We start from the raw sequence: 13,281 nt of genomic DNA, 5'->3' as shown, positions 1-13,281 counted from the left end.
GTGAAAATGTTAAATTTTTGGTGCAAGTTATTTCCTTTCTAATGTTTTTATCTGCCACACTATTTTTTACTGATTACAATATACAAATACATATATTGCTTTAAAAGTATTTGGATCAGACTTCACTGCAATGCTTTATAAAAAATATTATTAGACTCGTCTTTTAAAAACGATAAATGTATAAACAGGCGAGCATTGGGTGGCTTTGACACCAACTCTCTGGTTAATATCTCCGTGAGGTTCTTTGTCATCATTCCCATAGCTCCAACTATCACTGGTACAACTTTGGCATTCTTCAGCTTCCAGGTTTTCTCACTTCATTCTTGAGGTTTTGGTATTTGGTCTTTTTCTTGATTTCTGCATCGTTAGTCCAAAATCACTGGTATTAACACCTCACTGAGCAATGCTGTCTTCTCTTTTTTGTACCTAAGTGTGATATCAGGTCGCATCACTTTGTTTTCGATGTTCACGCTCGATGGGATCATTAGGTCGTACATGAGCGGTAGTTACTTCCATGTTTTCAGTGATTGCTTTTGGTTCATGTTTCCACTAATTTTCTGGAACTGCATTATCAAAGTTTTCACATGCGCCAGCGGATTACTTTACAAACTCTGTTGACATGTTGCAGATGTGCCAGGTGTTCTGACATGATTTTTTTTTTTTTGTGTTTGGTCGTGAAGCATCACATATCATTCTCTTTGCTAACACAACCTCAACCCCTCACCTGTCTTTTTTTCCTCCTCCCCCCACCTCTCTCTCTCTCTCTCTCTCTCTCTCTCTCTCTCTCTCTCTCTCTCTCTCTCTCTCTCTCTCTCTCTCTCTCTCTCTCTCTCTCTCTCTCTCTCTCTCTCTCTCTCTCTCTCTCTCTCTCTCTCTCTCTCTCTCTCTCTCTCTCTCTCTCTCTCTCTCTCTCTCTCTCTCTCTCTCTCTCTCTCTCTCTCTCTCTCTCTCTCTCTCTCTCTCTCTCTCTCTCTATCCCCTCCTTGCTCCCCCTCCTAATAAAATGCAGCCCACACTTCAGTCATTGTGTGTGTGTCTCACCCACCCCCTCCTCGCACCCTTCCCTCCCACAGTGGATAGCAATGTTTGGTGAGGTGTCACTCTCCCTACCTCTCTCCCCCCTTTCTTGCTCTTCCCTCCCCCTTCCTAGCTTCCCTTCTTCCTCTCTCTCTCTCCCTCTCTCTCTCTCTCTCTCTCTCTCTCTCTCTCTCTCTCTCTCTCGCTCTCTCGCTCTCTCGCTCTCTCGCTCTCTCGCTCTCTCGCTCTCTCGCTCTCTCGCTCTCTCGCTCTCTCGCTCTCTCGCTCTCTCGCTCTCTCTCTCTCTCTCTTTATCCCCCCCCCCCCGCCACCCAACACCTCATTATCCCCGTCAGTGAAGCGACGGTTGTATTTGCTAATAGGTTAATAAATGAGCAAGACACGAGGTACTTAGTGTATCAGTATTCCTCTTTCAAACGGTTTTGGTCCAGGAATGGTTTTGACAACAAAATAAATAAATAAATAGAATTCAGCATGCACATCTTGCGATCCATTTAATTTGTGCATCTGAAAATTTATACTTATTCGTTTTTTAGCTGGTATCTAAAATTTTGGTACACATCGGAAAAGTTCGTTGTAAGTCGATGTTTTTTTTTTTCAGAATTGGTCTCCTTGGACCTTGATGTAGAATAACAGCATTGAAAAACATTCATTGTTACCTCACTGCTGAAGGTGGACCAAGGTTATGTTTTCACCCCTGTCTGTCTGTGAGCAGGATATACTTATTAGGGTGTCCTTCCAGATGAATGGTTTTATATTGTCAAAGCCAGGACACAGGCAAAGCAACTGGTGTAAGAGTCAAATTTCCTCCCACATCTTAGGTATCAGTAATGAACCTTCACAAATGTATTATTTATGTGAACTACTTGTGTTGTCCAATACAAATCGGTTAATGCAGTTATTCGTTTCATCACGATGTACGTGATCTAACAGAGTTATTAGCTTCAATCTGTTTCCTGCATGCTTTACAATAGTTGGTAATACAGGTTCATGTGCAGATATGATGAAACGCCAGAAAAAGTACCCGTCACCAGTGAAGGGAAAAGTAAGAAAAAGTACCTGTGTCCACAGTGACAGGAAAAGTTCAAATTGATCTATCAATTTATATTGTTTCATAGACTTTAAATAGGTCAATTGTGTTGTGCTCTTGGTGTCACTCAGAGCCAACGCTCTGAGCTACTTTTACCACCCACCGCAAAATGGTGGTGTAACATAGGGTGGTGGAGGTTGGATTTGTCTAAAAAGAGGGCAAAATATCCTGATTGCAAAATAAGATGTCATCAACATTACTCATGCCTGTTCTGCCATCATTTCACAAGCTGTTAGCTTTTCAAACATGTTCAAAACATGAAAATGTTGAGCTTTTCAAACACCGTAAACAGGAGAAAGAGGAGTACACGAAGCCTGGTGTTGGCTCAATGATTAGGGTGGCTGGCTTACGATCTTCGGGTCTTGAGTTCAAGCCATTGTTATTCGTTGAATTAACACCAGGTGGGTTGACTCAGCCTGTCATCCTTCCCAGGTCGATGAAATAAGTACCTGTGTGCTGGTAATGGGGGGGCATTGCATCAGCGACACAACCGTCTCCCCAGAAAATGATGCAGCCAAGCAGCCACAGGCTGCATATGAATAAATGAATAAAAAGACCAATGCAAGGACAGACGCCATGGCTCGCAATATATGATAGATGACTTCCATTCCAAAGAACTTCAACACAGAAAGAGACCATTCAGCCCATCAAGCCTGAGCAACAGTTGCAAACCTATGGCTGTTTTTCTGTTTACAGTCGAGGCTCATGGATGAGCGAGAACACTGAATGGATCAGGATGCAGCAGGATAAAATGAGTCATAAACAGAGGGACACCAACAGCAGAGTTGAAGGACAAAATAGAGGGAGACTTGGATAAAGAATGGATGTGGAAAGGAACGGGGTGGACAGGATGGACGCAGAAGAAAACTTCTCCCCCCCCCCTCCTCCTCCTCCTCCTCCTCCTCCTCCCTCCCTCTCCCTCCCTCCCCACTCCCTCCCACCCTTCTCTCCACCTCGTCCTCTCTCAATATATATATATATATATATATATATATATATATATATATATATATATATATATATATATATATATATATATATATTGTTGCGGGGGGGGGGGGCGGGTTTCGAGGCTCGCCACGATGGGAAGCACTCGGGTCCCTTTAGAGCAAACGGTCCTGAGGCCGCCGGACACAGATAACTCCATGCACCAGCAGGTTGTGAAGCAACCACAAATGCCGATTGGCACTGCCAATCCAGGCAGGGTTACACTACTTTGCGTGATACCTTACCTGTGGACGGCCGAGTCAATTGGGGTTTCATGCCCTCAGCACACACCTGTATTCAGCTGAAGGAATGGAATGTGGAATTTTCAGTATTCAGTTGAATACAGCTGAAGCCGAGTGCCAATGACCCAGGGATGACCATGGCTCGTCCTGGCAACAGCTCGCTCCACCCCGCTCAGTTTCCCCACCCTCTCCGCTCGGTTGCGCTGGCTCGTGACGAGATCCTGGATGACTGACTAACTGACTGAGCCTGGATGAAAGAGAGACTGAGCCTGATATGCTCCCTGTTATACCTCCCTCGCGAGGGGGAGGGGGCGCTTGAGAGCAGAACAGACGGAGTGATGGGTATTTCACCATGCCCTCATTGGCCCACAGGCTCGAACCACTGTGTTTTCCTCGTCCTAGCGAGGGTTTTCCACCAGAAATTGCCCCATTTGCCTCGCGCTTTGCCACGCAATGAAGGTCCGAGAATAACATGGGGCAGTGTACCCCATAATGCACCCCCATCCATGAGCGCATCTCCACGTTCCAGCTGGTCCCGAAAGGTGGTGGTGGTTGAGACGTCATGGTTGTGGTGTTCGGAGTGGTGAAAGTAGGTGAGTTTGGATAGAGTCAGCTGTGGAATTGTAACGGTAAGTTGTGGGAAGGTGGTTGAAGCATTGCAGCAGTTGTGAGGTAGAGGAAGTGCTGTGGCATTTGTGGTGCAGGCAGCGAAGTGATGGGAGCGGTTGAAGCATTTGTCGTGAGGAGTCTGAGATGGTTGGTTGTGGTTGTGCTGTTTTTGGTGAAGAGGTCGGGCGTAGGTTGTTGTGGGGATTTTTAGAAGGCATTTTAAGTGATTGTGGTGAGCATAGTAAGGGTCTGAGGTGAGGTGTCAGTTGGATAATGGCGCGATGTTTCAACAGGAACTTGGCGCATGTATGCAAATGAGCTGCCGCTATCTTCTCGACGCTCCTGGTAGCGTTACTAATCTGCTTGCGTGCTTGCGTGGTTTGTGTATGACATAAAGGGAAGTAAAAAATATGAAATTAATGAAAAAATAAAGGACTGAAGACCTAACTAAAAGCCATATACAACGTATGTTGTCCCATTTACCCACTAGACATATGGAAAGGGCTAACTAAACATATACTAATGAGATAACTGTCTTTGGATCACCATTTGTTGTGTGCCATTGCCTCAGAGGAGTGCCAGTTTTACAGAACCGCAACACTACCCCCTCCCTTTTACTTGGCTCGTCCCAAGTCGTTAGGTATTTGTGTGGCATGAAGGTGTAGTTTTCCCTCAAAAACAATTTACCTATTGGTACCAGAGTGTGACATTTCAAATACATGTCCCAAAATAATAAACCTAATGCGTTGCATAACTAAGCTGACAGACTCACATGGACAACCTTATGCTACATTTCCAGAATTTTTTTGACGAAACACACAGATGGGATAGCCAACGGAAAGTCCCCTCTTAAAGGATGGCGTATTCGTTACTGTAATGCAATGCTCTGCATCAGCCTGTGAATCTCCATGGTGAAAATAATGTTCATTCAGGAATCGACCCAGACTCCACTGCTCAAGATAAGTTCACTATTTCTGAACTTTCCCATTTTCCCCTCCAAGCAGTTGGGATATTTAAAAGTTACAGACATCTGCTGAAAATCGTCTGTTCTCCGATTAACATTCACATGCCTTGTCTTGACCTACCTAGTTCAGTCAACTCCAGGACATCACATTATAATTACTGCTGGAGAGTTCATAGAACACCTTACCCACACAATCTTGAGAACAAAGGACATGGGAAGGGTCTTTTAAACTCTTGCTTATTGTGTTTCCGAGCACAATCTCTATTTCCTACGACTACAATTATGTCTGAATCTCTATATCATCTCATGCTGAGAGAGAGCCAGCAGCAAATTTAATTGGTCGAGGTGATGTAAAATGACGTAATATTTTGTGCAAGTACTGCGAAACGAAAGGTTTTTGAAAATGCCAAGAAGGTGATTTGTGTTCTCCAGTGTTCCACTATATAATTCAATTTAAATGAAAGAAAGATTTTAAAGGTTGTAGAAAAAGAGTTTTCGGAAGTCTACTGCCGTTGATGCACCACGTTTAACACCACCTTATTTAACACGTTAAATTAGTTCTTCATGCCTGTTGTTTGTGTCCTTTATGACATCCTTAAAAACAGTAAGTTTCCTTTTCAATTTAGTTTCACAGGCAGACAGATTAAAACAATTACCTTATTCCTCTATGCGCATGTGCAATCAGGACGAGATTCCGTACAATTTTCCAAATTCAGTTCGTGTTCCGATTCATGTTCAAAATCGAACATTCAAATGAAATGAAGTAGTTTCTCAATCATAAACTGGTGTCTGCAGACAGACTTCTTAGTTTTTATTACTTACGAAATCTAAAGATTTCGTAAGTATATTGATGACTTCCGTCATCTGTTTGTGTGTTTGTTTGTAGGCACAATAACTTGAGAACGGAAGAAGCTACCAATGTCAAATTACACCACGTGATTCAGGAGGGTGATGGCTAGCGCTGATTAGATTTTGGTCAAAATCGGTCAACGGTCAAGGTCACAGTGAGGTCAAACATTCGATTTTTGATGGTTTGGTACAGAATCATCATAGAAACTGTTGGTTTGCGTCGCTACCTTCTCGAGAGACAGCTTTTATTAGACAAGGTCAGTGGTCAAGTTGACGATTTCGTAAGTACCAGTCTATGACTGCTTGTTTTATTTATTCGTATGCAGCCTGGAGTTGCTTGTCTGCATCATTTTCTGGGGGCACAGCTGTGCCGCTGATGCAATGCCCCGTTTACCAGCATGCTGGTGCTCATTTTTGCCGACCTTGGAAGGATGACAGGCTGAGTCAACCCCACATGGTGTTAATTAAATGGAACAAAAGGGGCTTGAATTCAAGACCCTAGGATCTTAAGCTTAACACCTTAACCATTGAGCCAACACCAGGACGAGACTTATAAATGAAACAATTGCTTAACCCCGCTCTTCGCTTTGTGCATGCAGGGTTAAAAAAAAATAATAATCATCATCACAATTTACAGATATCATAAGCTTTGCTCACTCAACAGAAATATCCTCATTTGTATCCCATGAAAGATTGTCTGCACTGCAGCTAAGCCATTTAACTATCACACAGATTGACAATACAAGACATCACAGTAAGCCCCACTGATTGTCTGCTTGGCTGCATGACCCATCTATCACTCTTGTTGTTCAATTCTGGCAAGAACAGCCCAAAATGACCCCTGCATGACATTATATCAACCTCCTTAGAGAGGCTGGATGGGGGCAGGGAGGATATCTTAGAGTATTCACACTCACCTCGGGGTTGTCTAGCCTGGGTTTCAATCTCGATGTTACGCCAGAGGACCCATCGAACAGCGCTGGTTATTGGTGGACATTACAAAAAAAACAAATGTCTTTTGCAAAGAGGAGATGTGCTTTTGCTGGCACTGAATAAATTACAAATTCCTGCTCTCAACGACAGGGTGCCTCAATGTTGATTGCATCTACAAAGTTTTATTTGAAAATGTTTTAAAACGTGCCTGTAATTGCATTTTTTGGTTTTTGACCTCACCCCAGGACAGGTTGGAAATGTGGCTTTCCCAGGAAAAGGTCATGGCAGATAGTGAGATCCAGAAGCTTGAATGAAAGGACTTCTTCCCGAGGGTTGTTGAGAAAGTAGACGGGGGGATGGGAGAGGGGGGGGGGGTTCCAAACGGTCCTTTCAGAGAAACATAGTGAGAGAATACCTATTGTTCAGGTGTGTTTTGGCAAACTCCAGTCAGGCTTTCTTATGTCTCTCTCTCAGCAGTGGGGTCCTCCTGGGACTTCCACCATAGAACCTTCTTTCATTGTGTTGGCGACGGATGGTTCTGTCGTACCTTGTGTCTGAAGGTCAGCTTGAATCTGTTTGGCAGTTGATCGAGGTGTTTTTTCCAATCTTGTGTCTGACCTCCTCAGACAATTCTCTGGTTTTCATTCTTTTCTCCATGCTCATTGCGGTACACACAGTGACGCAAAACAGCAGAATGACTCCTTTTCTCAATCAAACTGGTTGAATGAGTGATTTTTATACTGCAGGCACCTGCAACTCACCACAGGTGAGTTCAATTCCAAGGTCGAGAATCACCTGCTTGAAATCAAATTATTTCGAACAACTTATAAAAAGTGCCAATAATATTGTCTGGGCCATTTTATGATTTCTGTTTGGAATAAGCTTACATATAGTATTTTTTAAGGCTTTTTGTTTTGTTCCACTGCAAACCAAAGAAATACATATGTGGATACCAAAATATTTTTTCTGGAAGAAAAAGTTCAAGTGTGCCAATATTTTTGGCCACAACTGTACGAAAGTTTGTTCTCGACATTTAAAATAACAACATGGGGCAATACCCATGGGTGCTCACCTGGTAACACGTGGATAAGATAACCAGGGAACGACTGGAAGGCATGGATGACCCATAAAATATGAAACGGAGAAAAAAAGTAAATACCTATGGATTATTTTTTTAATATCATGAACAAACTTTGCTACATCAGGGATGATGAAGGTTGTGCTCTAGTTTCATTGAAATTGTGTGTGTGGTTTCAGAAAAGAAAGCAAATACCTCTTGGGGGGCAACCCCCACGTACAATCCCTAAGACCCCACTTTTTTACTGTTGTGAACAAACTTTAGTACATCACGAGTGATGAAGGTGGTGGTCAGATTTCATCGGAATTGTGTGTGTAGTTTCTGAGAAGAAAGCAAATACCTATGAGGTCCATCGAAAAAGTAACGGGACGAACTTCACAGAAATTTTATTCCAAAAAATATATTGAAATCACAGCTTGTCCCCTTTAAAATAGTTTCCCTCCAGTCTCACACACTTGTCCATCCTCTTTTTCCACGCTTCGATGCACCCCCGGAAGGCTTCTTCTGGAATCCTCCGGAGCTCTGTCGTCACGGCCCTTTTGATGGCCTCCACATCAGGAAATTGTGTCCCCTTGATCACCCCCTTGAGCTTTGGGAATAGGAAAAAACTGTCAGATGCTCAGTGCACTGTGAGCAGGGGCATTGTCATGGTGGAGCACCCAGGCGTTGTTCTCCCACATATCCCTCCTCTTGTCTGAGACTGATCTCATGAGGCGCCGGAGGATCTCCTTGTACACGTATTGATTCACTGTTTGACCCTGTGGTATAAACTCGAAGTGGACGATGCCCTTGATGTCAAAAACGCGATGAGCATCACCTTGACCTTCGACTTCGACATCCTTGCTTTCTTTGGTCTTGGTGATGCCGGACTTTTCCACTGACGACTCTGCCGTTTGGTCTCAGGATCGTATTCAATTATCCACGATTCATCGCCAGTAATGACTCTCCTGAGCAGGTCTGGATCGTCTTCGAGGCGCTCAATAATTTCTTGACAGACACTGACTCATTGCTGTTTCTGGTCCTCGGACAACAGCTTGGCGACCATCTTTGCGCACACCTTGCGCATTTCGAGATTTTCAGTGATGATGCTCCAGACAGTGTCCTTGTTGATGGAAAGTTCCTCAGCAATCATCCGCACCATGAGTCGACGATTTGCGCGCACCATCTGCTTCACATGCTCGATATCGTCCGCCGTTCTACTCGTTGAAGGTCTTCCAGACCGTGGATCGTCTTCAACCTCCTCCCCTCATTTGAACCTCATGCCATTCAAATGCATGTGGACGTGACATCGTTTCTTCCCCGTAGACTTGCTGCAGCATTGCGAAGGATTCGGAAGGTGTTTTGCCAAGCTTGGCAAGAAACTTCAGATTGGCTCTCTGCTCACGACTCATAGCGCGACAACTCAGACTAGACAACGTGTAAAGCACGACCTGTAAAAAATCACACAATGAGCGCACTTAACCATCACCAATCATATATATATATATATATATTATATATTATATATATAATATATATATATATATATATATATATATATATATATATATATATATATATATATATATATATATATTGCTGGAATGTTGCGAAAGCCTATGATGCAACCCGCTCATTCAAGTTGTGTAAGTGGAGTACACAGCAGGCTCAGTCCCGTTACTTTTTAGACGGACCTCGTATTTTGGGGACAACCCCCCTTACACCCTCTTACAGCCCGATTTTTCTAATAACATGAACAAAGTTTGGTAGACCATGGGTGATGAAGGGTGTAGTCAAGTTTCATGAGAATTGTGTCATTTCTAAGAAGAAAGCAAATATCTCTTTGGTGGGGGGAGGGGGAGGAAACTCCCCTGTAAACTCCCTCCGTAGACCCCTTCAGATCCCATTTAAAAAAAAAATGAAGGTTGTGGTCAAGTTTCATCAGAATTGCATGTTTAGTTTCTCAGAAGAAAGCAAATACCTATTTTGGGGGGCAACCCCTGTAGACCCCCTTAGGGGCACATTTATTTAATACCATGAATAAACTTTGGTGCATACATGGTGATGATAGTTGTGGTAAAGTTTCATTAAAATCATTTGTGTAGTTTCAGAGAAGAAGTTGAAAGTATTTGTGCATGGACGGACGATGCACAATCCCATAAGCTCCCGAGAACTACGTTCCAGGTGAGCGAAATATCATGGTTTGAGGGAATCAATGGGGGTCAAAGTGGGTCCAGGTTTCAACCCCGCAAAATAGGTGTTTGCTTTCTTCTTCAAAACTACATAAATAATATTAATGAAACTTCACCACAACCTTCATCACCCGTGATGTACCAAAGTTTGTTCACGGCATTGTAAAAATTAGGGTCTAATAGAGATTACGGAGTAAAAAAGTGGGTCCAGATTTGACCCCAAAGAATAGGTATTTCCTTTCTTCTCTGAAACTACACACGTGATTTCGATGAAACTTGACCACAAACTTCATCACACATGATGCTAAAACTAAAAGTCCTATTTTCACCAAACTTTGTAGAACTTCTGAAGACCAAAGCCTCCTGATGCCTTGCAAATCCCATCAATGAAATTGCAAATTAAGTAGATCAATTTTTAAACGCCAAAGGTCATTCCGATTCCCAGATCGCTACTTTTGACTTCTCAAAAAGTATTTTAATACCTGATTTAGATGTAACTTAGTAGGAATCATCTCTGCCTCATGCTTTCACACGTTTGTTTAAACCATCAGCTAATTTACACATTTTATGGGTCATCCATGCCAACCAGTGTTTCCCTGGTTCTACCAGGTGAGTCCAGGGGCATTGCCCTATTATTATTATTATTATTATTATTATTATTATTATTATTTTTTTTTTTTTTTTTTTTTTTTAAGCATGGGGATAAACTAAAGAAAACCCCAATGTTTAGCATGTAAAAGTCTCATTGAGGCCGAGTGGTTAGTCGCCGACTCAAACTAGCAGATGCGGTTTCATCCCAGACAAAGCCATGTTCAAAGTTTTTCTTCTGGGATGTAAAACAAATGTTACACAGCGTCCATAAAGTCCTTGTGCAACTTTGAGGCTTTATAAATTTTGATGTACACACGATAGAAACAAACTATAAATTGCAAATGAAAGCATAATTCATCAAGTTTGGTTAATGCTCATGTTATTGCTGTTGTTAAACGATTCCCCTGGGTTTCTTGACGAGTTGACATTTTCTGATGAGGCAACTTCTACATCAGTGGTAAGGTCAACCACCACAATTACTACCACATTTGGGAGACAGAAAAACCTCAGTAAGTCTTGTAACATTAAAGAGACTCACCAGAAATCAATGTCTAGTGTTCTCTCATGGTGTCAAGCATCATTGGTCCTTTTTTTTTTGGAAGAAGCAATAGTCAATGGTGAACATAACTTTGCAATGTTGTAGAATTTCTTTGTTTACAAATTACGACGATTAAATCTTTCATGCCACCTTGTACCAGCAACACTAGACTCCCTGCCGCTATGCTTTGTATGTGTGATGGTTCTCAAATGATCTCTCCCCAGACAAGTGGATTGGTAGACGTGGATTGTTTGGCCACTTTGTTCGCCTGACCTGAGGACTACATTTTCTGCTGAGTAATTCATGAAATTACCGAGCAGAAACTGGAGAATGTTTTTATCAACTTGGAAAACTGGAATGAACGAAGTATTATGAAAGATGGTGATTATAGCCTAAAAATTTGAACTGTATTGAGTAAAAACTTTATGAATTATGCTTTCATGCACCATAGTTCGTTTCTATCATATGTACATCAAAAGTTACAAAAGTTCAAAGTTGCACAAGAACACCTGAGACATATTGTTGTGGTTCTGAAAACTGCATGCCTCGAAGGCAATGGCATCCATCATACAGTGATCCCCAGAGTTATTTCATTAATATACATGCAGTTAGACCTTTCCATCATGTTCAATGGGTAAACGGGATGAAGTGCGTTGTGTGGGTCACATAGTTAGGGCTGATTATATCTCTTTCTTCCTTTCCACCATCAGCGAGGCTGCCGTGCATGGTATGTATGAATGTTCTCGCAGAGACCAAAAGAAGCATCAACCACACGATGGGAAAACCCTCTGCTACAAGAGTACTATGTCTCGGGGAATAGTAGAACCATACATTAAATTCCAATGCTGTACAGGACGCGCGCGGTGCGCTCTTTTCAACCCAAATCTGCATCTAATAATTATATCCAATCCTTTCCTTCAATCCATGACACAGATCGGGGCCATTACCGCACTCAGGCAGCCGCCTGTGAGGATCACCACTGTGATAAATAACCGCATACACGATAGTGGATCCGCGCGCAGCCCCGTGATAATTACCATCGCACTGTACGGGACACGCTTGGCACACATCTTGGTTCGGGTCTGTGCGCTGGTTCACAATGGCGTCTTACCATCGATCTTTGCTCGCCACCGCGGCCACCAATATCTCCAGCGGGCCGCAGAGATCTTCTCGCAACTCCACCTTGATGCAGCCACCACCAAGCAGAGGCATGCTGTACGGCCCAGATCGCTCGGGCTGCATGGCGTATGGACGAAGCAAGCGCATTAATCAGCGCCAACTGCAGCGCGCCAGAGGTGCCTGAGCGGGCATGCGGGGCTGACGCAGCCCTCGGCCAGTCACCGGAGCCAGGCGCCCGGGAGTTCGGTGCAAGGCGATTCATATTGCGGGGTTCGGAGCGAGACGATTCCCCAGCTCGGCCATGTCTCGCCAGATGTAAAACAAGGCCGCTTCCAGCCATGGCGGCCGGGTCGTGCGGTTGCCAGGGTCCAATGGGAGTGCCCGATTCGGGTGATGCCGCATCGCTTCGGGTCGTCGCCCCCACCCTGCACGATGGATCTTATATAAGTCGATCGCGAAGCCGTTCAGGGCTCATCTTTCCTCAAGAGCTGTGATCTCTACATTCGCCACTGGTTCCACCCACCCACCTGATTCCACCTGCCTTCTCGCGTGCTGACTTCACCTTCTCCACCCACTCATCTGGCTCCACCTAAAGTCCTCCCTCACGCCTAACGGCCTCGCCCCTTCTCTGGATCAGTGCACGCGCTGTGCCGGCACCATAGCCAAGCAGGAGATGACGCGCCAACACTCAAGGAGGGATCGCTCAGCAGAGCGTCCCCCCAAAACGTACTGGGTAGCAGAGTCAGTCAACTGTGCAAGGTATTACGAGACCGTTATCCTCATCTCCTCTCCTTTCTTCTAATTAACTCCTCTTTATCGGGTTGTGTGTGTGTGTGTGTGTGTGTGTGTGTGTGTGTGTGTGTGTGTGTGTGTGTGTGTGTGTGTGTGTGTGTGTGTGTGTGTGTGTGTGTGTGTGTGTGTGTGTGTGTGTGTGTGTATGTAGTGGCACCAGTTAACTTTAAGTTAAGATTGTAGAAGATATATCGGTGTAAGTCTGCTCTGTGTCTGCTTTGTAAGTTGCTTGCCTTGCTGTCGCACCCCACGAATACCTTACTGTCCCTGCTTACACACA

Source organism: Eptatretus burgeri, chromosome 10, assembly GCF_056783735.1.
Source record: "Eptatretus burgeri isolate ZD-2024b chromosome 10, Ebu_testis_v1, whole genome shotgun sequence".
Lineage (NCBI taxonomy): Eukaryota > Metazoa > Chordata > Myxini > Myxiniformes > Myxinidae > Eptatretus > Eptatretus burgeri.
The sequence above is the reverse complement of the archived record's forward strand: the minus strand, read 5'-3'. Positions refer to the sequence as shown.